The 27982-nt window shown below is 47.9% G+C and overlaps 1 protein-coding gene and 2 long non-coding RNA genes across 8 annotated transcripts in view; 1 reads left to right on the plus strand and 2 right to left on the minus strand.

Annotated features, from left to right (window-relative positions):
* The window catches only part of LRP1B (LDL receptor related protein 1B), a 1420219-nt gene that overhangs the window by 1344190 nt on the left and 48047 nt on the right, over positions 1-27982 (minus strand). The window lies entirely within an intron of this gene.
* Positions 106-27951, minus strand: LOC128327122 (uncharacterized). Of its 2 annotated transcripts, XR_008308479.1 has the most exons (3): positions 27831-27951; positions 24991-25050; positions 106-618 (listed from the first exon to the last, which is right to left on the minus strand). It is a non-coding gene; the product is annotated as an uncharacterized LOC128327122 (long non-coding RNA). The 2 variants fall into 2 exon arrangements; XR_008308478.1 differs by lacking the exons at positions 24991-25050; positions 27831-27951 and adding an exon at positions 1270-1477.
* The window catches only part of LOC128327156 (uncharacterized), a 67206-nt gene continuing 40763 nt past the window's right edge, over positions 1540-27982 (plus strand). Inside the window, exons 1-2 of the long non-coding RNA XR_008308502.1 lie at positions 1540-1948; positions 25404-25478. This is a non-coding gene — a long non-coding RNA (uncharacterized LOC128327156). The remainder of the gene's footprint in view (positions 1949-25403; positions 25479-27982) is intronic.

Consider the following 27982-nt stretch of genomic DNA (forward strand, 5'->3'; position numbering starts at 1 on the left):
AACCAGAGACATAGGTTTTGGATGGAATACATGTCATTTGTAGCTATTAAGTCTAACATTTGAGTTCTAGATATTTCAAGGACCATTAACGTAATCATCCCTTGCTAGATTTTTCAAATGGCATTTTATAACAACGTAAGGTCAGAATAAACAATGCAATCAACTGGATGAATAAGTCATAAGAGGAGAGACGTCCATATCTGTTCCTATGGAAACAACTCTAGCAGTCTTTTGCATTGATTTTTTTATGCACGTTCCAGACAGCCCACCAAAAGTCTAGCATAATCCTAACCAAGTTTCTAGCCAAACATTTGAAATTTGCCACAATGGAATTGTTACAGTCATACATGAACATTAGAAACATTGCCTATTTCTCTTACGAAAACCAAACCATTTCAAGGACGTGACTGTTCTCATTTCTTCCACTTTTAAGAATCACTTTTCTCCCTTTCTAAAGGTTATAGATGACCTGGGCTAAATTCTGTACACGCCATGCCATAGATAAGTGAAAATATCCCAAGTTATTTCTTCACAATTCCACCTGGGCACTTGTTCTTCAACAGCAGATGTTGGAATAAAACAAAACCAAAACCAAACCAGGAATCTTCCAGTTTATTCCTGAAAAGAAAACAATAATCAATGAGAGATTAGACTTAGAACAGAAAGGGATGACCACCCTTTGCTTGTCTCCTCCTGCTTAATGGCATATTAATAATTGCTCTAGCCACTTGGAGAGTTGGTTTTCTAAATGCCTCAGCCATTCTGTAAGTCAATCATTGCTGCTGGAAGCAGTAATGGGGTGGGTGCGGCAAGGCACTTAGATGACAGCATCAAGCATGCCAAGATTAAATACTCACTAATTCACTCCTTTAATTCATATCTAGTGGACGGAATCTGACCTACACAGTGGAGAATGGAGCCTCCTGCTGTAGTCATGTGATATAAGCCTGCTCTGGCTTTTTGTAAGGTGCCAGGACTCTGGCATCAGGACTTGGTCACCTCCCTCCCTGTGACACCAAGAAAGCTCAGAGGAAGCAGGCCAGCCAGCCCCTAGTCTTACTGTTACAGTAACCCCTGGTCCCCAATGGCAGGGAGGCAAAATGCAGCCAGTCCAGGAAAAATCAGGGGAGCCAATAAGTAGCTTGCTAGTTCTATGTAAAAACTCCCCTGGGCTTCAATCCTTATCTGACTTGCTTGTTTCTGCAATAAAGTGCTGAACAGATTCCTCTTGCCATGCCTGGCTGTGAGCTGATTTGCTTCTCCTCTTACCTGCCTGCTCTGGAGCTTGACCATCGGCCCATCTTCGACCATACAATCTGCCTTTCCCTGATTGCCCATTCTGGAACCTGACCACCAGCCCTTCTTAGATCACACCATCTGCCTCTGCCTCTTGGATCCCTGCCTGCAGTGGAACCTGACCACCACCACTGTTTTGGATCATGCCATCTGCTTCTGGTTGGAACATCACCTGCCTACTCTGGAACCTGACCATTGACTTGTTGGACCACACTGTCTCCTCACACCCCATTGGATGCTGACAGATACATGGAGTGCAGACTTCAAATCTCTCTATGACATCATCTAAGGTGTGTTGCCAGCACTAAGAGGCTTTCCCAAGGTCTAAAGAAAGCTATGCCACAGTGAGCCTAATTTGGGCCTCTCTAATACAGCCTAAACTCACTCATTTCAGGTGATCCTGAGAGCCTAGGGAGCTTACTCATCACAATAAATAAATAGGATCCTGTGTTTGAAAAATCTGTGGACCAGATGGTGACTGATTGCCAGGTTGGTGAATCAAGTCAGGTAGGAACTAGTCACAAAGACAAGCAGCAACCAGTAATGTGTCAACATGAAAGGAAATATGGGGATTGAAAAGCCAAGTCTCAAGACAGCATGGTGTGGAGCAATGAGGTGGATAATACTGCAGTAAGCATGAAAGATATTAATGGTATGAATGAGCGGCTGCACTCTATTATATAAATACCTATACCCTGACAATGTGATATATGTATTATATGGTCTATACAACATAATAGGTCTCCAAAGTAATTTATATGCAGATAGAGTATGTATTTATGCAAGATATTAAAATTAATTGCTTGGTAGACGAAGCAGGTATAAGAATCCATTATAAAAAGATGTTTTAATCCAGTAGCATATAGAGTGTGATTCATTCATGGTGCAATTACGCTTTTCGAGGGCACACATCTGGTAGTCTGCATAGAGGAAATTCACTCATCTCAAACATGCCCAGTATCCAGCAGCTCATATTATTTTTGATATGGATTGAAAAGCCAGGTCCTCTCATGAAAGTTGCTCAAACAAGATCCAAGCTCTTTCAAAAACCTGGCAGCTATGAGTGTTAAATGTGCCAATTGTGAAGCACTCATAAACATATATTTCCTCCTCTCCATGTGTTTTGACAAAAATAGGCATTAGAGAGGTAGACAATAAATGGTCATATTTAGACATTTTATGAAAACCTTTCAGGTTTAATAGGTAGAGAAAGGAAGTGCCATTCTGTGGGTAATTGTAGCAATCTTATTGTAGAGTCTCATTTAAATATTGGAACAATTCCAAGGTCTCCCCTAAGACTTGTTGTGGTCAAGGACAGTTGAAGAGAATCATGCCTAAGACAGAAAGGAGAGCCTTTTTTCTGTTTTCTTGGGCTGTTTATTATTCATATGTTTCCAAAGAGGTGACAATCAATGGACTTTTTCTTCTTTTGGCCCTCTTCACTGAACAGACACCTCATCTTCTTTTGCGCTTTGCTCTTCACCTACTGCTTCCTACTGCTACCTTTTCCTTACTACTTTTGCATTATGATAAGAGTAACTGTTTGATGGAATGTTATACTACCATACCAGGGCTGGAGAAGCCCAGGTTTAAATCTCTGCTCAACCACAAAACTCACTGGGTAGGCTTGAGCAGCCAACCAGTATCTCTCAGGTAACCTACCACAACAGGGCTGTAGTAGTGAGAATAGATGGGTAGAGAGAAAGCTTTATGGAGCTGAGCCTCTTGAATAGAGGGTATCATAAAAATGCAAGAAATAGACAACTGCCCAGCCTTTAACAGCTCAGAGTACTACATCTGGGAAAACTGCCCCTCTTCATACCCTGCTGTGCTAGTTTCTTGCACACAGGGAATATTTGTGTAGAAGAGCAGTCAAAAATGTGATACTCCACTTGATGTCTAAAATTGTACATTCCAAGATGAGCAGAAGCATTTTGCATTTAGACTCTTAGAGCAGCTCTGAGTTCCCGGCTTTCAAACACTCACAGAGCCATGATCACAGCTGCAGCCACAGGTCCTCAAAAAATCATCTTGCCTTTGCCTGTTTCAAACACAGATCTGTGGGTGTGCTTCCACATGCAGCCAGGCTCCTCTTAACACAATTAGTAATCACAGTTAATGGATCTGGGTTTGTTGGTTTGTTTACTCAAGGTCGTCAGCATAGTGGAGATATGTTGCAAATAATCACCACACTCCAACTATGTCCTTGCATTCCCAAATCGTGGCTTAATGTCTTTGAATTTTGTAGGCTGGGCACTGAGAAAGAAAGAGCTGAGCATACTGAGTCACATTTCTTCTGAACTGGAATTCAGCACTTTAAAGTTAACTCCTTAAAAACCCTAATTCTTAACCAATCTAGGCCTAATTAACATAATTCCACAAGTAGCCTAGCCCCCTTAATTGTACTTCTTAAGTACTCCCTCCTCGTTATTCAGCAACCCTTCATTGGTCCCTCAATGCAGCATTGTAATTTCCGCCCCACTATTGTTTCTTAGATTTTAAATTGGAAACTGTGGAAAGTGAAGGAACTGTGGATAGTGAAGCTATGTGAGATCCAGAAGTGTCAGGAATCATCTCTCGATAACTGTACGGTAGAAACATAGCCTCCACTTGATTAACATAGGCCACTTGGTCTCAACTGAACTCTGTGTTTTGGCAGCACCTTGCAATTATTTGAGGGAAGAGGACAAATAACAAGGCTGATCTGGACCATACAGTTTGGTTACCGCATTGATGCCGTCTGCCCCTTGCTGCACCAGAGTCCCTGGAGTTGTGTTTGTTTATCTTCAGATATACAGAGTGGATTGCAGAATCTACATTCCACTCCAGAATCTCACCAGAGATGAATACATCTATTCCCTGCACAACCACGAAGTTTTTCACACAGGGCTTTGAAAGCCCTTTAGCTTGCATCTCCTTTGGAATGCAGGGGGTACATTCACATATTGGACAGATTTGCCCAAAAGTCCCTGCGAGTTGTCGGGGAGCACTTCACACACAATTTGAGTTTTTCACTGCGTGCACCCCGATTTATATCCAGGGTTTTAAAAAATCCACTTTTTGCCTTGGGTTTTTGGGATAACTTTGAGTTTGGAGTAAAGCCTCCTCGCAGAAAATTCGTGATAAAGCAAGCTGTGTGGAGAACTCTCATGTTTCATTCCTCCCAACACTTCACAATGGCTGGAAACAAATTATAATTCACTGGCCCACATTCTCTGTAGCTTTACAAGGGTGGAGCAAGAGCTCTGCCCTTGCTGGGAGCCAAGACATTAGCTACTTTGCAGCACTGCTCATCAGCCCAGCATGCAGGAAGGGGCACTGGGAATAGGGATGTGTGAATCTATTTGGGGACAAAATGATTTGTGGCCTAATCTAGCTGATTCGGGCGATTTGTAGACAGAAAAAATCACCCCTGAGCTCAATTGCCCAGGTTTGTAGGTAGCTTCCTTCCACCCATTGGGCACTACCACCCACTAGAACTCGCTCAGGGCCAGCCTGGTCCCCCCCCCCCAGTGGAGTTATAAGGCTGCTGAAATCCCCATTATTCCATATAGGAAAAAGCTTAAAGACCGGTGAACTTTAAAAAATTGTTAAAAGTCACCCCTTTGCCCAATTTCTTTGAAATTGGGTGGTAGCTTCCACCCACTGGGCACTACTACCTACCCCACCTTTTGTGCTCGGAACCCCTTTTTTGCCCCAAATCAATTCAGATTAGGATTCAGAAAAACTGGGTACAAATCAAATCTTGGGTGATTTTTTTGTGGGGGGAGATGTGGACCCAAAACAAATTGGGGGTGATTCAGTTTGGGTACAAATCAAATTTTAAAAAATGATTCGTGCACATCCCTAATTGGGAAGCAATTTTTCCTTTTTGCCCTTCCATGCAAAAGCCCTGTTCACTGCCAGGGATATATTCCTGAGGACTGTGAAACTCTCATAAAGCTTTAGAGAATGTGGGTTACTAAGTGGTAATTTGCAACATTGAACAGATATAATTCCTAGGTAAACTGGCCTCTATATCTACTGTCAAGTAGTAAAGACAATTGTACCGCACATCAGGTGTAGATATGTGTTAAAATGGTTGTATTGTATTTTCCTGAGCTTTTCTATTCAAGTTGTTGAATAAGTATCATTTAGTTAATTTTGTTTTAAAAATACTTTATGTATTTATTTATTTAACTTTTAATAACGGCATTGATTTAGTTATGAATGACAAGATGGTCAAATGCTTTTTAGTATCACTACAAATGTAATCATAATTACTTGCAATGTATAATTCTTGTAAAGAGCAGCTGGCAACTGAACAGTAGACAGCCTAAACCACATAATCACAATTAGCAACATTAGCAAGAGAGTGCAAATCTCACTGAAATCAAGACACCTGGTTGTTTCCCCTGGTATCTTTAACACTGCTTTATATTCTCTTGATTGCTCTTGATTGCCCTTGTGAATCTACTGTTTGTGGCTTCTCCATACTAATTAATTACCCTTCTATGATATATTACCTTACATTTTAGCCAAGAGCTGACTATTCTTACACATACTTTCCCTGCTGAGCAATAACAGTTTCTCCTTACACAGAGGACACTTAGCACAATGTTGAGAGTTCATTAAGATCCAGCATCAGCTCCAGATTTTTGGGAGTCCTTGGGCATTAGTGGGCCTCTTGAAGGATGAAGACAGCCTGATCTGAGCATGAATTGTTCCCATTGCTAAGCAGGGTCTGCCCACATTAGTATTTGAATGGGAGACTGCATATAGGTTTTGATGATATGAATATGTAAAATAAATACATGCATACATAAATAAATAATCTAGACCCTTCTCAATCTGGCTTCCTTCCTGGATATGGGATTGAAACTGCCTTGGTCGCTCTAGTGGATGACCTGCGCTGGGAGCTTGACAGGGGGAGTGTGTCCATGTTGGTTCTGCTGGACCACTCAGCAGTGTTTGATACCATCGACCATGGTATCCGTCCAGACTGCCTCTCGAGTATAGGGATCGGAGGCACTGCTTTGGAGTGGCTTCAGTCCTTTCTTGGGGGAAGGGTCCAGAATGTGGTGCTGGGAGTCTACTGCTTGGCCACTGGCCTGTAGGGTCCCACAGGGTTCAGTTTTGTCCCCTGTGGTGTTTAACATCTACATGAAACTGCTGGGAGAGGTCATCTGGGGACTTGGACTGAGTTGTCAGCAAGAGGCAGATGACACTCAGCTCTGTCTCTCCTGGTCAACTGATACTAGGTGACCTCCTGAATTGGGGGCTGGAGGCAGTGATGGGTTTGATGTGGGCTAACAAACTGAGAGGTGGTTCCCAGCCCGCTCTACCTGCAGATGAGCAGTCAGTCTGCTCTAGGCAGCTGCAGAGGCCGCCCACACAACTGCCGGCTCAGTCATGGAGCCAGTGGGGGCTGAGGAGTTCAGGGGCCGCGTGGCCCCCAGAAGCTCCAGCATGCACAGGAGCGAGTAAACAGGGCATGCTGGAGAGACCCCCAAGCCAGGAGGCTGCTTTTGAGCCTCCCGTTTAGGGGCCTACTCATGAGTTGCCATGGCACGGAGACGCGCTGCAGCAACTCACGATTGCAAAAAACAGGTTTGCGGAGTGCTTGCTCTGCAAACCTGGTTTAAGCACCAGGCTACTTAAGCAGGTGACCCGCTTAAGAACCACTGGGCTCGCAGCTGAGCCCGGTGGTTCTCACGATGGTAGAAAATCGGGCTAGTGGTGGCTAGCCCAATTTTCTACCAACGTGTGAATAGCCTCCGAGTTTCAATCTGGGCAAGACGGAGGTACTGTTGGTCAGTAGGAGAGCCAATTGGGATGAGGAGATTCTACCAGTTCTGGATGAAGTGGCACTCCCCTTGAAGGAGCACGAATGCAGCTTGGGGTACTGCTGGACCTGGCTCTGTTTTTGGAAGCTCAGGTGGAGACGGTGGCCAGGGGTGCCTTTGCACAGCTTTGGCTAGTGCACCAGCTGCACTACTGCACCAGTGTTCATTACTAGGAGCCCCCCTCCCCCTGAGTGTGTCAGCTGCTTCTGCAAGCAGCTGCAGCAGACCCATGACCACTTAGCCCAGTTTTTGGGCGTGCTCACACCCCAAACCTGGGTTAAGTATTGGGCTACTTAGGAGGGCTTGCCGCTGTGCTGCCACCAGGAATTCTCACACACCAGCGGTTCTCACGCTCAGCGAAAACCAGGCTGGGCTTCCCTAGCCCGGTTTTCACTGCTCCTGAGAATAGCTTCAAAGTCTGGGGAAGTCCCTCCAAGTCATTAAAAGCTCAAGGCAGAAATTTTGTTCAGAGTCACTGAACAAAAAGCTGAAGCTGTCAAAGCTTCTTCCTCTAGATATGAATGATTCCCAAGGGCAGGGGGAACTGCTTTGCCCAAGAACAGGACAGATCCGAAGGAAACCTCCTCTTGGCAGACAAAATGCTAGTATTAGGTCAAAATTGTAAGGGCAAGAGAAAAGAGTTCTGTTTCTTGTCTTTAATAATTATGACAATATGTCAGTAGAGTCATTGAAGCTATTCTCACGACCAGCAAAAACAGGGCTTGAGGTCTGAAGGTGGGGTTAGCACTACCGTGTGGAACCTCTCGGCAAGCTCTCAAACAGGGCTCTGTCAAAAGAGGGTCAACCAGTTCCCAGCCCCTCCTCGAAAACCAGGTTCAGCAAGCAGGGGAGGTTGCCACGGAATGCTGTGGGACCCTGCTTGAGGCTCCCTCCCCGGGGATACCATAGAGACTGGATAACAGAGTGGGCTGCAAAGCAAGCAGAAGTTTGCTTGGGGAAAGCCTGTAGAGCAAACAGCACTGAGCTTCCTTAAAGTGGCAGGCACCTTGCAAATGAGCCCAAGGGAAAATATGAACATAGGAAGCTGCCTTCCACTGAGTCAGACCATTAGTCCATCCAGCTTAGTACTGTCTTAGTACTGTTGACACAGACTGGCAGTGGCTTCCTGAGGCTTTCAGGCAGGATTCCCGCTCAGCCCGACCTGGAGATGCCAGGGAGGGAGCTCAAATCCTTCTTCCAATAGCAGCCCTATCCCCTAAGGGGAATAGTTGCACAGACACATGTCATACTATTCATTCATTTTACATTTTACTAGCTGACCCTGCACAGAGCATCTGTGTGGGCTTGCACTGAGCCTGTGGCATTGCACCCCCACAACGCTCTTGCTCGCTCTCGCTGCCCCCTGCAACACTCTTGCTCGCTCTAGCCACCCCAACTCCCCCCCCGCAAGTCTCTCGCCATGCCCGAAATGCTCTTGCTCACTCTCACTCCCTCCCCCTTCAAGTCTCTTGCCACTCCTGCAACACTCTCATTCGCTCTCACCACCCCCACTCTCCCCCGCAAATCTTTCGCCACTCCCGCAATGCTCTTGCTCGCTCTCACCACCCCCACTCTCCCCCACAAGTCTCTCGCCACTCCCACAACGCTCTCGCTCTCACCACCCCCACTCTCCCCCACAAGTCTCTCGCCACTCCCACAACGCTCTCGCTCTCACCACCCCCACTCTCCCCCCGCAAGTCTCTCGCTCACTCTTGCCACCCCCGCTCACCCCCTGCAAGTCTCCCCACCCCGCAAGTCTCGTGCTCGTGCTCTCTGTCCTCCATCTTTCTATCTCTGTCTCGCAGTCCTTGCTTCCCCCTGCCACTGCCAGGGACTGTCGCCTGCTCGCCTGACAGCCTCTGAGCTCCCTGCCTCTTCACGGCGCAGCTCAGCCAACCGTCTGCCACCCACAGACCTCAGAGCCAACTGTCCAGCTCCTGAAGCTGCCCCAAGCATCCGAGCTCCCTGCTGCTTCACAGCACCCCCGATCCATCTGTCAAACTGCTTTTCAGCTGCCCTGCAGGGCGCAGGGCCCGTCTAGAATTAATAATATAGAATATCCCACTCTTCCTCCAAGGAGCCCAGAGCGGTGTACTACATACTCAAGTTCCTCCTCACAACAACCCTGTGAAGTAGGTCAGGCTGAGAGTGAAGTGACAGGCCCAGAGTCACCCAGCAAGTCTCATGGCTGAATGGGGATTTTTGTGCTCCTTCCTGTCCCCTGCAAGTCACTGGACAAGAGCAGGAGTGTCCCTGCCCTTGCCTGCAGCGTGGTGTAGTGGTTAAAGTGCTGGACTAGGACTGGGGAGACCCGAGTTCAAATCCCCATTCAGCCATGAGACTTGCTGGGTGACTCTGGGCCAGTCACTTCTCTCTCAGCCTAGCCTACTTCACAGGGTTGTTGTGAGGAGGAACTTGAGTATGTAGTACACCTCTCTGGGCTCCACCGGTTCCTCCTTCCATCTGCTGGTGGAGTGGGAGCAACCTCTGGAATGACTGTCTGTGCAAGGCTCACTAGTTTGGCCTCATGGCGGCAATGGCAATGGGGGGGAGGCTTGCGGTTGCAGCCGGGGGCTCAAAGCAGCAGCGGAGGACCTCACGGCGGGGGCAGCCAGGGTGCCCAATTTGCCTCGGTGTGACACTGCACCATCATCAAAATTCAGAGGGTAGCAGTGCCAATGAGGGTGTGCAGGTGTGGGCGACACTTTGCTACTCACTCTCCCACCCTGCTGGCACTGCAAGAGTGGCAAGTGGCAGCATCAGGGCAGGTGGGTGATGGGGACACCCTCCCCCACATGCCCACCCTCCTATGCCCAGAGATGCTAGCAAGGGGTGGCAGTGGCGGATTGATGGGGAGGCAGTCACCACTTGGCTACAGTGGCAGTGGGGGGGTGGGGTTCTCCCTTTTACCTTCTACACATACTATACAGTGGGGTGGGGGTGTGTGCCATGGAGGCCACAGCCACAGCTGCGGGGAGGGTGAGCGGGCGAGGGGAAGGTTCCCCCTTCTGCCTTCCCAAACCATGCTGCGGTGTATGGAGTACCTGGGCTACTTATGGGGGCATCTTGCAATTGCTCTCATCGGCATCTGGCAATTGCTCCAGGGGGCATCTGCTGTGTCCCTCCTGGATCTGAGGAGTGCGTTGGGGGGGAGGGTGTGACTCTTCCTTTGGGGCTGGTTGGCAGCTGCAGCTGCTCTAGTCTTCTCTCTCCTTTTGGGCATCAGGACGGAGTTCAGTTCCTTTGACAGTGTTGCAATTGCCAGAAAAGGGTTAACTGAGGCTACCAATTAGGCAGCAGCAAAGAGGGACTGCAGCTTGGAGCCCTCTGAGTGGTCTCCTTGGGTCACGTGCTTGCTCTGTCCACTCATGGACTGCTGTTGCCATGGGCAGGGCTGGAGGACCAACAATTCTAGCAATGGCTGGAGAGAACCTTAAAATGTTAATTGTGTGTCGCTCACACTCCCTGCCGGGTTTGCAGCATGTACCTGTCTGTTTGCTATGAGGTAAAAATAGGGTTCTATCTGCTTTCAGAATGTAACCCTATTTTCTGCTCGTCTGAATAGCTTCTTCATGTTGGTGGGGTAAGGACCATAAACATTAACAGGGAGAGGTGGGTACAAGCAGGTCCGGCATCACAGATCAGTACTTTGGGGCAGTTGCCAAGGGCTCATTCATTCATTCAGGTTGTTCACACACGCAGCCAAGACTGGGCTTGGCTGCTTAAGCCTGATCTTTGCTGAGCGTGTAAACCACCGGGAGTCACACAGCTCCCAGTGGCAGTGAACCCGCTTAGAGAGCCCGCCACTCAGTCAGGGTTAAAGACACAAGAGCGCCCTTACCCCGGGCTAACTGATCATATGTTAGTGCCGTGAGGCTCCTCGAGGTACCCACACACCAGCAGCCTCCCACCCAGCGTCGAAAAAATCCCCATAATGCGCCATACACTCATGTGGTGCCCTGTGGGAGTTCCAGGGGCCAGGAGGCTCCCAAACCTTTATGCTGCTGGAAGCAGCCAGCAGTCTTCTGGGTGGGGATCCACGACCCAGCAATGACAGGAAGATAGTCTGTGGGGGAGCTAAGCATTTTGAGGCTTCCTCCCCTAGTCCCTTTTGAGCCCTTTCTCCAAATCACAAGAAAGGGCATTCTCTCTCTCTCTCTCTCTCTCTCTCTCTCTCTCTCTCTCTCTCTCTCTCTCTCTCTCTCTCTCTCTCTTATATTATGGGATGGTGGGATGCAGACAGCAGCAAGGAGGGGTAACAGCAGCTGCCATTTCACACTCATTTGCCTGCACTCAGTGCCAGGCCAGTGGAATGGATAGAACCACAGGAAGCTGCCTTGTAGCAAGTCAGATCATTGGTCTATCTAGCTCAGTATTGTCTACACAGATCAGCAGCGGCTTCTCCAAGGTTAAAGGCAAGAACCTCTCTTGAAGAAGCCATGGAGGGAACTTGTAACCTTCTGCACGCAAGTATGCAGGTGCTTTTCCCAGAGTGGCCCCATCCCCTAAGGGAATATCTTACAGTGCTAACATTTTATTTTTATTTATTGTTAAATTTTTATACCGCCTTTCATTAAAATGATCACAAGGCAGTTTACAAAACATTTAACAATATAAAACCATAAAAACTATACAATAAAAATTAAAATGGAATATAAAAATACACATCTAATTAAAAATGAAAAAACAAAAAACATGTATAATATAACCATAAGATATAAAGCAGCAGCAACCCCATCCCCCACTCATTTAAAGTTTTGAAAAGCCTGGATAAAAAGCCAAGATTGTACTTGCTTTCTAAAAACTGTGATGGAGACTGGGGAGTGAAGACCCACTGGGAGAGCATTCCAAAGTCTGCGGGCAATGACTGAGAAGGCCCTGTCACGTGTACACAACAGGTGAACCTCCCTCATTGTTGGCACATGGTACAGGGCCCCCTCTGATGACCTCATCGAGCAGGCAGAAGCCCTTGGGAGCAGGGGGTCCCTCAGGTATTCAGGGCCCAAACCGTTTAGGGCTTTAAAGGTTAAAACTAGCACTTTGAATTGGACCCAGAAACAGATTGGAAGCCAATGTAGCTCATTCAAAATGGAGGTAACAGGTCCCAGCTCCCGCATTTTCCACTAGCTGCAGTTTCTGAATATTCTTCAAGGGAATCCAGACATGACATGTCTAAGGCATGGGTAACAGTGGACAAATCTGCCTTCTCAAGAAAGAAGCACTTGTGCGTTGCATTATTGGGGCTCGGGGGTGCCACATGGTGGTGCTTATCTGCTCCCAACCCCTAGAGTGCCCGAACGAGGTGTGGGAGCACCACAGGGGAGCAGCCGCTCATATGGGCAGATGTTACGCCCACCAGAGGAAGGGTAAGCATTAGTCTCTGGGGAGAGCAGGTCAAACCGATTCTCCCTGCAGACCTCCTTTCTGCAGAATGCCCGTGAGAAGAGCCCCATGGTCTTAAAATTAGTCAGTGCTAGTTCTCAGGGATGTATTGATTGTAAGCCCACATCTTCTCTCCTTTTAAGGTGAAGTGTACAACATCCAGATTTGAAAAGAACAAAAAGAGCAGCTCCTATATTGGTGCACCCCAGTGGCGTATCGGGGGGAAACGGTGCCCAGGGCAAGCTGGCCCTGAAATGGCGCCCCCCCATGCCCCCCAGCCCCCACATACCTGTGAGGGCGGAGCGGCGCCCCCCCGGTGGCAGATCGCCAGCAGTGGTGGCAATTCGGCGGTGGCATGCGGCAGTGGGTCGCCGCTGAGTGTGGCGGCGGGTCACCCGCCGAGTGTGGTAGCGGGCGTGTGGCAGCGATTTGGCGGTGGCGGGCAGCGGCGGGTTGCCCGCGGCCCGCCGAGTGCGGCGGTGGCTGGCTGGTGGCTGATGTGGCGGCAATTCTGTGAACTGCGCATTCATTCTGTGAACTGTGCAGGTGCGCCTGCACAGTTCGGAAGCGACGCCGGGCCAGGAGGCAGGCTCAGTGTCACTCTGCGGCCTGCACTCCGTCCTCGGCGGGCGATCCGCTGCCGCCGCTCGGGCCACGCTACAGCCCATCGCCGCCACGCCAGCCACCAGCCAGCCACTGCCGCACTCGGCGGGCTGCGGGCGACCCGCCGCCGCACGCCACCGCCAAATCACCGCCGCATGCCCGCCGCCACACTCGGCGGGCGATCCAGGGGTGGTGGGGGGAAGCCACTTTTGGGCACCCCCCACGTGACCCGCCGTTTGGCGCCCGGGGCACATGCCCCCCCTGCCCCCTATCGTTACGCCCCTGGTGCACCCACTCTTGTCTTTCTTTCTGCTGGACGAGAAGACCTCAGGTTTGGGTGTGTCGAAATGGCAGCGAGAAACCAGAATGCAGTTTTTGGAAGGGGTATGAATGTAAATGTACATGCAACCTCCCCCACTATCTTGGCTCAAAAAGAGTTTAAAAGTTCTGGTATATGAGCACAGCAGGACATGTAAAAGCCCATCGCCGCCACGCCAGCCACCAGCCAGCCACTGCCGCACTCGGCGGGCTGCGGGCGACCCGCCGCCGCACGCCACCGCCAAATCACCGCCGCATGCCGGCCGCCACACTCGGCGGGCGATCCAGGGGTGGTGGGGGGAAGCCACTTTTGGGCACCCCCCACGTGACCCGCCGGGGTGGCGCCCGGGGCACATGCCCCCCCTGCCCCCTATCGTTACGCCCCTGGTGCACCCACTCTTGTCTTTCTTTCTGCTGGACGAGAAGACCTCAGGTTTGGGTGTGTCGAAATGGCAGCGAGAAACCAGAATGCAGTTTTTGGAAGGGGTATGAATGTAAATGTACATGCAACCTCCCCCACTATCTTGGCTCAAAAAGAGTTTAAAAGTTCTGGTATATGAGCACAGCAGGACATGTAAAAGTGTGTCTCAATTTGTCTAAAAGGTTTCAGGAAAGTCACCCCAGAATGCATAATAAAGGAAGAATTACTTGCTTTGGGTATCTCTAAATTCCAATCAAGGATGCTTCTCCAAGCCAGGATGTCCCACCATCCATCAAACTAATTAACGTGAGAAGCTCATGACCCCAGAATAAGTTCAAAACCATGGAATTCACAAATAAGATCAAGCTAACCGCTTTGGCAATCTATCCCTTGATCATTTTAATCAAGAAACTCTAGACTTGCTCTGAGGACTAGGGGTTCAGGAATGTTTTAATCTGAATAACTAACTCCAAAATAAAGCAGGCCTTGTCACTGAAAGTTATTAAATCACGGTCTCTGCTAATGACATAAGGGGCAAACATGCTTACTGCCTCCAACCTGACCATCTCAAAAGGTCTGCTTTTGCAGAACAATCAATTCTTTAGCAATGTCTTTGTCCAGAAAGCTCCAGTTCAGGAAATAGTCACCAGGCCTAACAATTTGAGAACATCTTCTCCAACAGAAGACCCCAAAAGAAAGAATGGTTGTCACCCAGGGTCTCTTCTGTGGCATGAGTACCTGCCTTTCATACTGCTTCTTCCTTTGCTTCCCCAGATCTCTACGTAGACTAAGGATGAGTGATTCCTCCACTAGGATCAACAAATCTGTGGTTCCAGCCAAACCTTTTCTTCTTCCACTCTGTCCTGTCACCTCAGCAACCCTGACCCTTTGATCAGATCTGAAACCAGCACAAGCCTGTTCTGACTTCAGGAGAATAAGGATGCCAAAGCTGAAGGAACTTCTCCCCATCTCTCTCTCTCTGCTCCATAGCGCTCTCTCTCTCTCTCTCTCTCCACATCTCTCTCTCTCACACACCCCATCTCTCTCTCTTTCAACCTCTGCTCAAGGAAAAAAGCCTTTCTCCGACCACTACACTCCTGCTTGTAACCTCAAGCCATTCACTGACTTTCCTCGCCCCACGCTTCCACTTCCCTAATAGTTCTTATTCTGTTCTAGGGGTTCTATCTCTGAAGACTCTATGATTTTAAATGCCTTTTGATCTTAATTGATAGTTTATTTCAATGTATTCTTGTTAATTCCTTTAAATTCTGTGACATTATTGCTAATTCCTTTTTGCTTTCTGTGAACTAGTGAGCATATTATTTAATAAAAACTACAATATGAAGTAATTCACACAATCAAAAGTTGAGTGTGAGAAACTCAGTGAGACTTGCCAGAAGGGGGTTTGCGGGGAGAGGGGGTTAGCCCGCTCTCCCCACAGACGATCAATCAGTCTGCCCTGGGTGGCTGGATCTGCCGCCCACACGACTGCTGGCTCTGTCATGGCTATGGAGATTGGGGGCTGTGCGACCCCCGGAAGTTCCAGGATGCCCCGCGTGAGTGTGTGGAGCATCCTGGAGAGACCCCCAGGGCCAGGAGGCTTGTTTCAGCCTCCTGGCAGGGGTCTCCTCATGTGTTGCTGCGGCATGGAGCTGCAGCACAGCAATACATTATCACAAAAATTGGGTTAGTGGAGCGCTCGCTCCGCTAACTCCATTTAAAGGGAGGGCTGCAAAAGCAGGTCACCTGCTATGGAGAAAGCGGGCTTGCCTGCAAGCCCGGTGGTTCTCACGCTCGGCCGAAATCAGGCTAGGCTCCCTTAGCCCGATTTTGGCCAATCGTGAGAATCGCCTCATTGTGTGGAAGCAAGGTAGGAGGAAAAGCTACCCAGGTTTTCCACCCACCTTGCTTCCACACAACCAAAAATTGGGAGCATGCAGAGCTCCCAAGCCCGAGCAGAACACAGTTTTTGATTGCATGAATGAACTCATTATGTTATAAGTCTTTTTATTCTCCTTTTGTGGTATCACCCCACGATTACAGAAAGGTAGCCCTTCATTAAAATATCCTAAAAACTCATGTCGCCATCACCACACCCAACGTGCAACTTAACAAGTGGGGGAAGAGTAGCACCAGTTCCATTCACACATGCACCAAAAACTGGTCTAAGGTAGCCCAGCCTGTTTTTCAGTGTGTGCGTGTACCGCCGGGATCAAGCCCGATCCTGGCAATGCCTCAGTGGCAAACCTGCCTAGGTAGCCACCCTTGAAAATGTGGTTAGGAAAACGAGCACTCTCCTAACCCTGTTTCTATGACTGGCAAGCAGCCATGGCTGGCAGACTGAGGAGTTCCTGGGCAACTTTGGGGAGAAGATGGTGGAATCCCCATAATGCACTGTGCACTCATGCTGTGCATTATTGGAGCTCTGGGGGAGTGGGGTGATACGGAGCGATGTGTCTCAGCCAGGAGCGTAGCAAGGTTGGAGGGGGCCCAGAGACAAGATTTTAAAATGGACCCCTCCCTGATATATACACACACACAATATATATAGTGTACTCACACTTACATCCCCATTATGAATACGGTGAATATCTAGTTCACATTGAATCTAGTTTTTTTACTCTCTGCTCCTGCTGATCTCCAAGAGACTTAACATAATTCATAGGGGGGGCAACACGGGCGAGTGGGGAGTCATGTAACATGCCTCTGGGGGGCCCCTTGAAGCAGTGGGGCCCCAAGACGACTGTCTCCCCATGCCTAAAGGTAGTTACGCCCCTGGTCTCGGCACCCGGCCCTCCAAGCTATTGGCAGCAGCCGGTAGTCATCTGGGTGGGTGATCCACCCACCAAAGAGGACACCGTCAATCATCTGCGGTGTGTGTGTGTGTGTGGGGGGTAAGCTCTTTAGGGATTCCTCCCCTCTAACCCTCTTGCCCTTTCTCACTGCTTGTGAGAAAGGGCTCAATTTGTCCTACAGTTAAGGGCTACTAATTCTTACATCCATGAGAACTGGCACTAACTAGTGTAAAGACAAAGTCCCTTCAAGTCAAGCTAAAAGCTCAAGGCAAATTTAGACAGTGCTCTGTTAGCTTTGAATTAGGAATTCCAAACTACCCCATGAGTCTTGCCCTCCTCAGGAAATCATTTTCACTTTGTTGATCTCATCTGAAGGTCCAACCAAGTAAAAATCAGGTTGTGCAAGTCTTTAAAAAATATGACGAATCTTTTGGAAGTGGTAGGGGAAAGCAAACAGAAAGTGTGTGGAAAACATACTGCATTTCAGATTCCACCCATCTGCTCTCGCTTTAGCAGCAAACCTGATTATTCTGCTGCAGCCAGCAAATAACCTCAATTAGAACAGGAGTTACATGTACCCTTATAACAGGGATTTTATCTCCCCTTGGCTAAAATGACCTTTGGAAAACTAAGGAAAACTTTTAATTAAAAAATGTGAGTAGCTTTTTAGCTTGCTTGTAAAACAGAAACTTTTAAAATGCAGTTTCATTGTTTCTGAAGTACAAAGCATTACAACAGGTTCTAAAATATTCATTGTTTTCTATGGGTAATATGAATTCACGTATAGGTTTAATCTTGACTTCAGCTCACATTTTTCACATAAAATATACTCGCATGAAAGGTTCATTTCTTTGTTGCTAAGATGCTTTGTGAATAAAGCAGGTTATGGCATTTCCATTTGGTAAGTTTGTATATGAAACACTGGGTTCATTATGACAAATTGATTAATGAGTGAAATATGTTGGTTTCCATTTGACGTGCAATAAACTGTACTGTTGGAGAATTGCATTTGTTTGTATAAATCATTTATTTGCTTATGAGCTGCACTGGTCTGAAGTTAAATGGAAGCTGGAGTTAAATATATATAGGCATCTCTTGGCCTGTGATTCATTGTGCACAATCCCCAGGGAAGTTAATAACTTTTCTGTGTGAATATAGGCACTTTTGTTTTATAAGTATGAAATCCAAAAGAGCTCTGGGATACCTTTCATGCAGATACGTATAAGAGGGTAATGTATGCAGAAACTTTATAAAAGGGTAAGCAAATGGCCCTCATTTCAAGACATGCCCCTTCTTTTAAAGGATTTTTCCATATTCCACTGTAGCTTAGTTCTGCGGAAAATGAATAAGTACCTTTAATTTCAAAATACTTCAGAAATTTAGTCTGTGAAATGGATATCAGATCTGCAACGTGTCAATTATTTTTATTTTTTGTATTGGACAACCGATGCTATAGATATTTGGAGTTTAACCCAGAAACTTATCACTGCTTTCAAACAGAATAGCCTCGACCCACTTAACAGCCAAATGCACTTGGAAACAGGCTGCATGCATGCACCCATAGCTAGACAAATAATCATGCGTGCAATAGGGATGTGCAAAAAATTTCGGGCACAGATCGATCTGTGCCCGAAACGAGCAATTTCGGGTGATTCGGGGCTGAACCAAATCACCCTAGATGTCCCCCGATATTTTTAGGGGCTGAGCCGAATCACCCGGATTTCGGGGCCAAAAAATTTGGGTGATTCGGCTCATGACCGATTTGGGGGGATTTTTTGAAGTTTTAGTGACTTTGGGGCAGTTCAGGGGCATAGAATGGGATCTGGGCAAAAAGAGTGGGGTGGGGTGGTAGTGCCTAATGGGTGCAGGCTACCACCCCAATTTCAGGGGGATAGGGCAAAGGGCTGATTTTTGGGAAATTTCTGAAGTTTTTGTGTCTTTGGGGCAGATTGGGGCAGAAATTGGGGTCTGGGGCAGAATGGTGGGGTGGGGTCGTAGTGCCTAATGGGTGGAGGCTACCACCCCAATTTAAGGGGGATTGGACAAAGGGCTGATTTTTTGGGAATTGTTGAGGTTTTTGTGTCTTTGGGGCAGTTTGGAGGCAGAAAGTGTATCTGCCCCAAAAGGGTGGGGTGGCGTGGTAGTGCCTAATGGGTGGAGGCTACCACCCCAATTTCAGGGGGATTGGGCAAAGGGCTGATTTTTGGGAAATTTCTGAAGTTTTTGTGTCTTTGGGGCAGATTGGGGCAGAAATTGGGGTCTGGGGCAGAATAGTGGGGTGGGGTGGTAGTGCCTAATGGGTGGAGGCTACCATCCCAATTTAAGGGGGATTGGACAAAGGGCTGATTTTTGGGGAATTTTTGAAGTTTTGGTGTCTTTGGGGCAGATTGGGGGCAGAAAGTGGATCTGCCCCAAAAGAGTGGGGTGGGCTGGTAGATAGTGCCTAATGGGTGGAGGCTACCACTCGTCCCCAATTTCAGAGTGATTGGGCAGAGGGCTGGATTTTGGTGAATTTCTGAGGTTTTTCTTCATAAGGTGCAGTGTGCTAGATTGATATTCATAGTAAATGAGAGGGTGAAAAAGTGAAAGTGGGGTCATGAGAGTTCTTTAATTGAAAAAAATCTCATTTGGTATCATTGAATGAGAATTCACACCTCAGAAAATAAGGGAATAACATCCCTTCAGAAAAACTTCTGAGGTGTGAATTCTCATTCAATTCCACCCATTGGGTACTACCACCCCACCCCAAAAATTTGCCCCTGGGCCCTTTTTCTCCCCCCCCCCAAATCGATTTGGATTTGGATTTGGATTAAATCCGAATCCGAAACGAATCAAAGGTGATTTGGGTGGCCCATATTCGGGCACAAAACAGAACAGGGGTGATTCGGTTCGGGTCCCGAACCGAATCACCAAAAATCCGAATTGCACACCCCTAGTGTGCAATCACTGTTTGTGTGAGAGGTCTATGCAGCAGCCACGTCTGAATGACTGTAGCCCAGTTATGCTGCAGTTATGCTCTGCTGCTGTCCAGTCCAGTACCCTGTTCCTCATCCAACAGCTGACTGGAGCAACTAGAGCTTAGTTGAATGGACAGTTGGATTAGGGTGCTTATGAAAAAGCAAGTTCAAATTATAGACATAATTAATCTTCTGTACACAGAGGCAGACCATTGGTTCATTTAGCACTGCCTTCTCTGGTGGCAATAGCTCTTCAAAGTCTTAGGCAGACTTTGCCTAAAGTCTGGTTGTGTGCTACAACAGGAGCCATGCGGCTCCTGGTGGCAAGACCACTTAAATGCCCCCCTTAAATGAGGTTAGCAGAGCTCCGCTAACCCCATTTTTCTGATAGTGTGTTGCCACAGTGCGGCTCCGCACCACAGCAACTCATGAGTAGCGCCCCCCCCCCCCCACAGGCCTAATGGCACCAGAGAGCTCCCCAGAGTGCCACCTGTACTCCTGCGGGATATCCTGGGATTTCCAGGGCCAGAAGGCCAAACCCCACCACCCCAACCGGCTCAGTGACAGAACCGGTAATCATCTGGGCAGCCGATCCAGCTGCCCAGGGAGGGCTGCCTGATTGTCTGTGGGGAGAGTGAGTCAAACCCGCTCTTCCTGCAGACCCTGTTTGGCCACTTCACATTGCTCACATGAAGTGCCTCTTATTTCTTCAAGCTACATATGAGGCATGCCACTTTTTATTGCTTTTGTGCTAATCCCCTTCTTATAGAAAAAACAACAACAACACTTAGAAATATTAAGAACATAAGAACAGCCCTGTTGGATCAGGCCCAAGGCCCATCTAGGCCAGCATCTTGTTTCACACAGTGGCCCACCAGATGCTGCTGGAAGCCACAGACAGGGGTTGAGGGCGTGCCCTCTCTCCTGCCATTACTCCCCTGCAACTGGTACTCAGAGGCATCCTGCCTTTGAGGCTGGAAGTGGCCTATAGCCCTCCGACTAGTAGCCATTGATAGACCTCTCCTCCATGAAGTTATCCAAACCCCTCTTAAAGCCATCCAGGTTGCTGGCTGTCACCACATCTTGTGGTAGAGAATTCCACAGGTTGATTATGTGTTGTGCGAAAAAGTACTTCCATTTGCTGGCCCCAAATTTCCGGGCAATCAATTTCATGGGATGACCCCTGGTTCTAGGGTTATGTGAGATGGGAGGAAAGTTTCTCTCTATCAACTTTTCCCACACCATGCATGATTTTATAGACCTCTATCATGTCTCTCCACAGTCATCTTTTTTCTAAACTAAAAAGCCCCAGATGTTGTAGCCTTGCCTCGTAAGAAAGGTGCTCTGGACCCCTGATCATCTTGGTTGCCCTCTTCTGCACCTTTTCCAGTTCTACAATGTCCTTTTTAAGATGTGGTGACCAGATGTGTTGTGTTATTCATCTAACACAATCTTTTTCACTGCTGGGCTCTCCCCCACCCCTGGGATTTTTAGTGTATGGGCGATTAAACAAAGTGATCGTGTTTTGCTCCAGTCTATCTCCTCATTCTGCTTCATGCTTAGACCAGGTTTAAATCAACTTAAAATCCTAGACTTGTATTTAAAAGGTCCAGCAATTTCTGCTAGTTCATTCCACAAGGCAGGCACCCCTGACCAGATTTTTAAAATTACATGAAGCATAGAACACACAGCCAAATTGTCAAGTAATCATCGTTTTCAAATGAGCCAACTTTAATGCTGGCATCAGAGCCTGCCATTTCAATTTATTGAAGTTACATCTGCTAACAATGGTACTATTCTTTGCCAAATATACTTTAAGTGGGGTGCCAAAAGTCTGTGATAGAATTTCCTCCCCATCAGGGATATCTTTGTCTGTCAGAGTATTATATACACATTCTGGTAAACTGGGGAACCTAGCAGTATGGGACAATTTCATGTACAGGCCAGATATTAATATGGTGCCTGAGACTACAGGCCCACTGAAAAGTGAACATTTAGCAAATGTTACCAAGCAGCAACCTCTGAGAATACACTTTATCCCAATTTGGGAAAGCGCTACAGCGCTGCAATCTTCTTATCAATGCTGGCTAAACTACATCCTGTATGTATAATAAACAGCTGATGATATTCTCTTTAGTACTCTTTTCAAATGAATGTTTTAATACTCTTTTCAAATGAATGTTTGAATGCAAGCTAAACAGTATGAGGCTCTACACATGAGCAGCCAATCTGAGGCATAGGCAACCATGAGCACTGCCAGATTCCACGGAGATCCCTGAGGTGCTGTGGCACCAAACCCAGCACCGTAGCCTGGGTCTCAGCCTGGGTTAATGGCCCAAGAGCACCGTTAACCCAGGCTCTGGGATCGTGGGCTGCTTGCAACCCGTGCTGACACAGAGATGAGCACCTAGAGCTGATCTCCTGGGGGAATTCCCCAATGCACCACATTCATTGCATGGTGCATTGTGGAATTCCCCCAGCCACTGGAACGCCACAGTGGTCGCTGCCATGGCAATTGTGTGTGTGGCAGCATGGCTCAACTGGGGCCATTCAGGTTCATCTGCGGGGAAGGTAGGCTTAACCCTGCCTTACCCCTGCCCACCCACATGATCATGTGAAAGGCCCCTATGTTTAATGAAACAATTCCCTAGGAAGACTACTTATGCTCTTCAATATGAGTAACCAAGCAAACATGACTCTGCTGTTGCCTACATAGAGAGGCAGTTCCCACGATCAGTGGGAGCTGCCTGTAGTGGGTTAGAGGAGAGAGAGGTCTTAGCCCGCTCTCCCCATAGATGACCCAGCAGTCTGCTCCGGGTGGCTGAACTGGCCGCCCACATGACTGCCAGCTCTGTTATGGAGCCAGCAGGTGCTGGGGGGAGTAGGGGCCGATTGGCCCCCAGAAGCTCCTGCATGCCCTGCGTGAGCGCGCAGGGCATGCTGGAGAGACCCCCGAGCCGGGAGGCAGCTTTTTACCTCCCCTCTGGTGGTCTCCTCATGAGTTGCTGCAGTGTGGAGCTGCACCGTGGCAACTCACGATCAGAAAAACAGGGTTTGCGGAGCGCTCACTCCGTGAACTCAGTTTTAGCACCAGGCTACTTAAGCAGGTGACCCGCTTTTGAACCACCAGGCTCGTAGCCGAGCCCGGTGGTTCTCACGATGGGAGAAAATCAGGCTAGCTGAAAATTGGGCTAGGTTCTCACGATCGGAGAAAATCGGGCTGGTGTGAATAGCCTCAATATGATTTATACTAGGAGGCGGGTCTCACAATCTGTGAGACCCGCTTTTGTTAGAACTGTGGGGAGAGCGGGCTAAGCCCTCTCTCCCCGCAGACGAGCGGGCAAGGAGCCCTGGGCAGCCGGATCAGCCACCCACACGATGGCCAGCTCCGAGACGGAGCCAGAGGGGTGTGGGGTGCGCGGGGGGTGCACGGCCCCCGCAAGCCCCAGTATGCCCTTCACGAGTGTGCAGGGCATACTGGGGAGACCCCCGAGCTGGGATGCTGCTTTTAAGCCTCCCGGCTGGGGGTCTACTTGTGAGTAGGCATGGCGCGAAGCTGCACCGCGGCTACTTACAAGCCTAAAAAGCAGGTTTGCAGGAGCGCTCACTCCGCAAACCTGCTTTTTAGCAGGGGTTCTCGAGCGGGTTACCCGCTCAAGAACCACTGGGCTTGGCTGCGAGCCCGGTGGTTCTTACAACCAACAAAAATCGGGCTAGGCTCTTCTAGCCCGATTTTTGTTGGTCGTGAGAATCGCCGCCAGATATTCTTCAGTCTCCCAAATGGTCATCATAATCATATGGGATAGGCTAGAGCTGTTCTTATTGCTTATGTCCTGCTATGCTTTCCAACTTCACTGTATTCCCTGACATCTGTTCTTGAAACATTAGCGATCCACCATATGGTGGACCATAATCCTTAAAATGGATTCTTCATGTTCTGATTTTGATCGTTTGACATGTAAGTATATTGTTGCTTGCCTTGCTTCTTTCAAGGGTTCAAATCATGATTCTGATCCTGAACTATGTTTCTGAATATTAATCTTGTGTACATATCCTGATCATGGCTATCTAGTTCTGGGTCGTGAGTAGGGTTACTATCCCTCCAGGACTGAAGTAGAGTCTCCAAGAACTGGCATAAATCTCCAGGTGAATATTGAAAGCAATCTTGGAGATTTAAAGGCGTGGAGATTGTTGTGGAAGATATTGGGGCTGTGGCTGGGGAATTCTCCCATTATATTTTCAGACAGAGTTGACAACCCTAGGTGAGACTTGCTCCTCGCATACCTTATATGCTGCCAAAGCCTCTCTGTGTTTCCCCCTTTGTCTGTTTGGGGGAGCAGAGAAGAAAGAACTAAAGACATATTGTGCAATTCTCATGAGCAGCCAAAACCGGGCTAAGGCACCCAAGCCTGGGCTTATCTGCCCGTGAGAACCGCCAGGAGGCACATGGCTCCTGGTGGCACCTCAGTGGCAAACCCGCCTAGGAAGCCTGCCTCTTAAACGAGGTAAAGAGAGCGAGCACTCCCTTAACCCTGTTTAACTGACTGTGTGTCAGCACCAGCTGCTTTCACCTGGCACTGCAACATTGACGGGTGCCCGCCTGCCACTGGAGGGATCCCCACAGTGCTTTGCGCACTTGTGTGGTGCATTGTGGGATTTCCGGGGCCTGGGACAAGTCCTGGCCTCAGAGCGATCTTCCCTACTCTGTGCTGCACAGAGCAGGGCTGATTGTGCAGGAGCGCAGAGCATGCTCCCACCAGATAAACAACCTTCCATCCGCCCGGAAGGCCATGTGAATGGCCCTTTTATTTACAAATGACCTTCTAAAGTTTCCAGCCATGGAGCAAGGAGAAGGAAAAGAACCATGGCTCCTTTGCTTTCTCCGCAACCTCATCTAGTAGCAGTAGGGAAATAGTTCCTTCTCCCTTTCCTACCTCCTAGCTGGATCCCTTCCTTTGCCTTTCCCTGAAGTGAAGTAAGAAGGTGAATGCAACCAATACTCCATCTTGCCTGTTCCCTGTCTCCTACTGGGAGAAGGACAACTGTCAGCATCTGGGAGAGAAGAGTTGTATATCCCCAAGCAGCTGGATTTAGTTCAGACACACCAGTCATTGGGTCCCCCCCCCTTACATAGTTTTACACTCTCATTGCCTTTGATCTGCTGTATTCCATATCCCAGACAAGACTGAAAACATCCTACTAACTGCCTTTGATATGCCTCTGAGTGTAGTTGGAAAGGCTGAGGCACTTTTGATCTAGTTTCCATATCCTGAGAAAGTTTACTACAAGATTGCTGGAGCATACCTGACCTAAGAGAGTGAATGACAGTACAGCTATATGATTTCCTATGCAGTCACAATTAAAGACATTGGGATATATGCATTGCCTTTTACCTGAAAGGATAATCTTGGGATGTGGGGAGGGACAAACCCTGGTATTTCTTCCTGTATTTTCTGAAAAAGAAAAGGAGCAACATTCCCTCATGTGGTTCTTACCACTGAATATGACAATCTGGCTGCATGTTATTTGTGAGCATATGGGCTGGATTCATTCAGAACAGTACTAACCAAAACACTAGAATTTGCATAATGACTATATGTTGGTTAAAATGTTCTTTGGCAAGAATATTCAGCCATAGTTTTAAATGAAGAATTTTCTAACACACTACGAGCATAATTCCACAAGGGATTCATCAGATTCAGTAAAAGTAACTCAGTCTGATAACAACAGTCATTCACAGACATTTGTCACTTTGAAAATTCAATTTAAAATCATTATCTAATCATTCCTTTCTGAATCCCTACAGAGAAAGAGAAAACCCATTTTGAAGATGAATGCACAGGAAGAAAACACAGGAATACATAGATGAATAAAGGAAGATGTAAGGCACCAAGTTTTGATGTTATATCCACCCCAATTCTGCTAATTTGAAAGAGAGTCAGTCATATGACTTGATGATGAGATCAAAATCTGGCTCAACCAGAGTTTGGTTTTCCCATGTACTACCTTGAGGAAACAGAAAAAGTTAGCAGAAGATCAAATGGCTGATTCAGACGTTCAGAAAGTGCACAGGAGACCATGTTCCCCCTGCCATTATACAACCTTAGAAAGAAGTAAGGGATGGCATGTAGTCTCTCTGTTCAAGGGGGGAAAGCAGTCTGTGCAAGCAGAGGGGCTGTGTGGATTTTCCTAGCTGAAGCTCCAGGGAGCTGCCACTGGCCACACTCTGGCTTCCACTTTGCTCCTCAGAAGGCGGCTTGTGGTGGTGGCACTCTGAAGCAGTAGTGGTGGTTGCTCTTTTTTCATACCTGAAAATATTACAACCAAGTCTTCTCTTGGACTTAGGGGGGCAAATGCAAGAAAACATATTCATTCCCTCAGCTTCAGTCACTTGGGTTCCTGCAAAGACAACAGGACTTCATAGAAGATTCCGAGATTTGTCCTGAAGTCATCCAGTTTGGAGGCTGGTCCTATGGTTGTTCTCGGAGGATGTCTCCAACCAAGACTATTTCCTCTCTTCCTATCTCTTTAACTTGCAAGGGGCCATTGCAGAGGGATTCCTCCAAACTCCCAGGCCTCCTTGCTTGTTTTATATCTACCTCCCAACAGTGGCATCTGCATCTGCTCTTTGTTGTCAGCGTTCCTAGGAACATAAGTGCATGCACATTGTTGCCTAGTGGTTTGGGGAACTAGGAAGAGGAAGCTTTTTAAAAAACATTTTAAAAAACTTTTTTTTAAGGGAGATTTAAAAAAACAACAACAACTAAGATTTTCCTGTATACATTGGGGAAACCCCAGTATGGGGAACTCACTTTAACCCACTTCCTGGGCCCTATTTGGCACCCAGAATGCCTGCACACAACCTGCTCACTTTACTAATAGAGATGGTGATTGAGAATTAGTAAGCCTATTCACATGAGCTAACTAACCCAGGCTAGGAAGGCCCAGCTTGGGTTGGGCTGCTCGTATGCAGCACCAGGCTCAAGACAAACCCCAACGCTGCCCTCTTGCCCAACCTGACTTTTAACCCCAGCCTTTAGCCTTTCGTTTAGCCTTGGCAGGTGATCATGAGAATGATCGCCACCAGGTTAAAAGGCTTCCCCATGGCCTGCCACCATATCCGGCAGCGAGCTGGGGGAAAGGAGCGCCCACACGGAGTCGAATGGCTGTTATACAAAAAGCAGCTGTCCCGCTGTGTGTGTGCTGCATTCTGGGTCCTTGGGTGACCCAGAGCGTGCTTTCCCTCTGCTGCCTCTAGAGTGACGACTGCCGTCTTGAAACACATATGGGCATGCATTCAGCAAAGCTTTATTTTAAAGTTGATCATCTGTGGGGAAGCAGGTAGTAGCCTGCCTTCCCCCAGTCCTCACCACCCAGGTAATAATAATCAGGGGCGTAGCAAGGTTGGAGTGGGCCCAGAGACAAGATTTTAAAATGGGGCCCCCCCACTCAAAGTCCAGGGCCTCCGCACACCCCAGGCCCCCAAGGATTTAAGTCTGATATTTCAAAATAAGTATGCTGCCTGCAAATACATTTCACTGAATACACACATGCACACTTCACAGTATATAGTGATATACATTGAGTACTATATATTTGTGCTACTTTTAATGCCTAGAACACACTAGCAACACTAATTATTAAAATGGCCCCCTCGCTGCAGATTAGCCAAGGAGACTTTCAACCATGCAGGGTGAGCCTATGTTTGTTTTCTCAGAATTCTGAACAAATTCAGTCAAGTTTGATTCCAGGAGGTTTTTCACAGGAGGCTTTTAAAGCCCTTTAACACACATCTCCTCTGGAATAGAGGTGCTGCACTCACATGTTGGCCAGATTTACCCTGAAGTCCCTGCAGGTTATTGGGGAACAGTTCACACACAAGAAAAAATAAAATAAAATAAAAGCACAAGACTTGCTTCACAGTTCTCACTCAGACCTTCTGGGTTGCAAAACAACTTGAACATAAGTGCATTTATAAATGAATGAATAAAATAAATATAATACTGTTTCTTCCAGAAGTTTTTGTAATTTTCTGCCATGAAACAAGCCACTTATAGGACTTTTTAGATAGTTTTTTTAAAGCCAGCAAATTTTCCAAGCTGTTTAAAAATAAATATTCAGAGACTTCTCAGTCCCTCCCCCCCATATCAAAGCCCTATGGCAAGCAGATCCCTATATATCCGGGTGGGGGGTGGGTGGGGAAGGTAACCACAAAAAGGAGTTCACACTCTACCTGGCAGCAGGGGGTCTTCTACTGCAGAGACCAGTGGTGGCCACTCTGGCTGCCTCCTCCTTCCTGGCTGGCTTGGGCCCTACTGGAGTTCAGGCTTCACTGCGGCCTACACGGAGGCCTACGTGGAAGCCCCGCCCACCCGCCGATCAGCT

This window comes from Hemicordylus capensis, chromosome 1 (genome assembly GCF_027244095.1).
Source record: "Hemicordylus capensis ecotype Gifberg chromosome 1, rHemCap1.1.pri, whole genome shotgun sequence".
NCBI lineage: Eukaryota > Metazoa > Chordata > Lepidosauria > Squamata > Cordylidae > Hemicordylus > Hemicordylus capensis.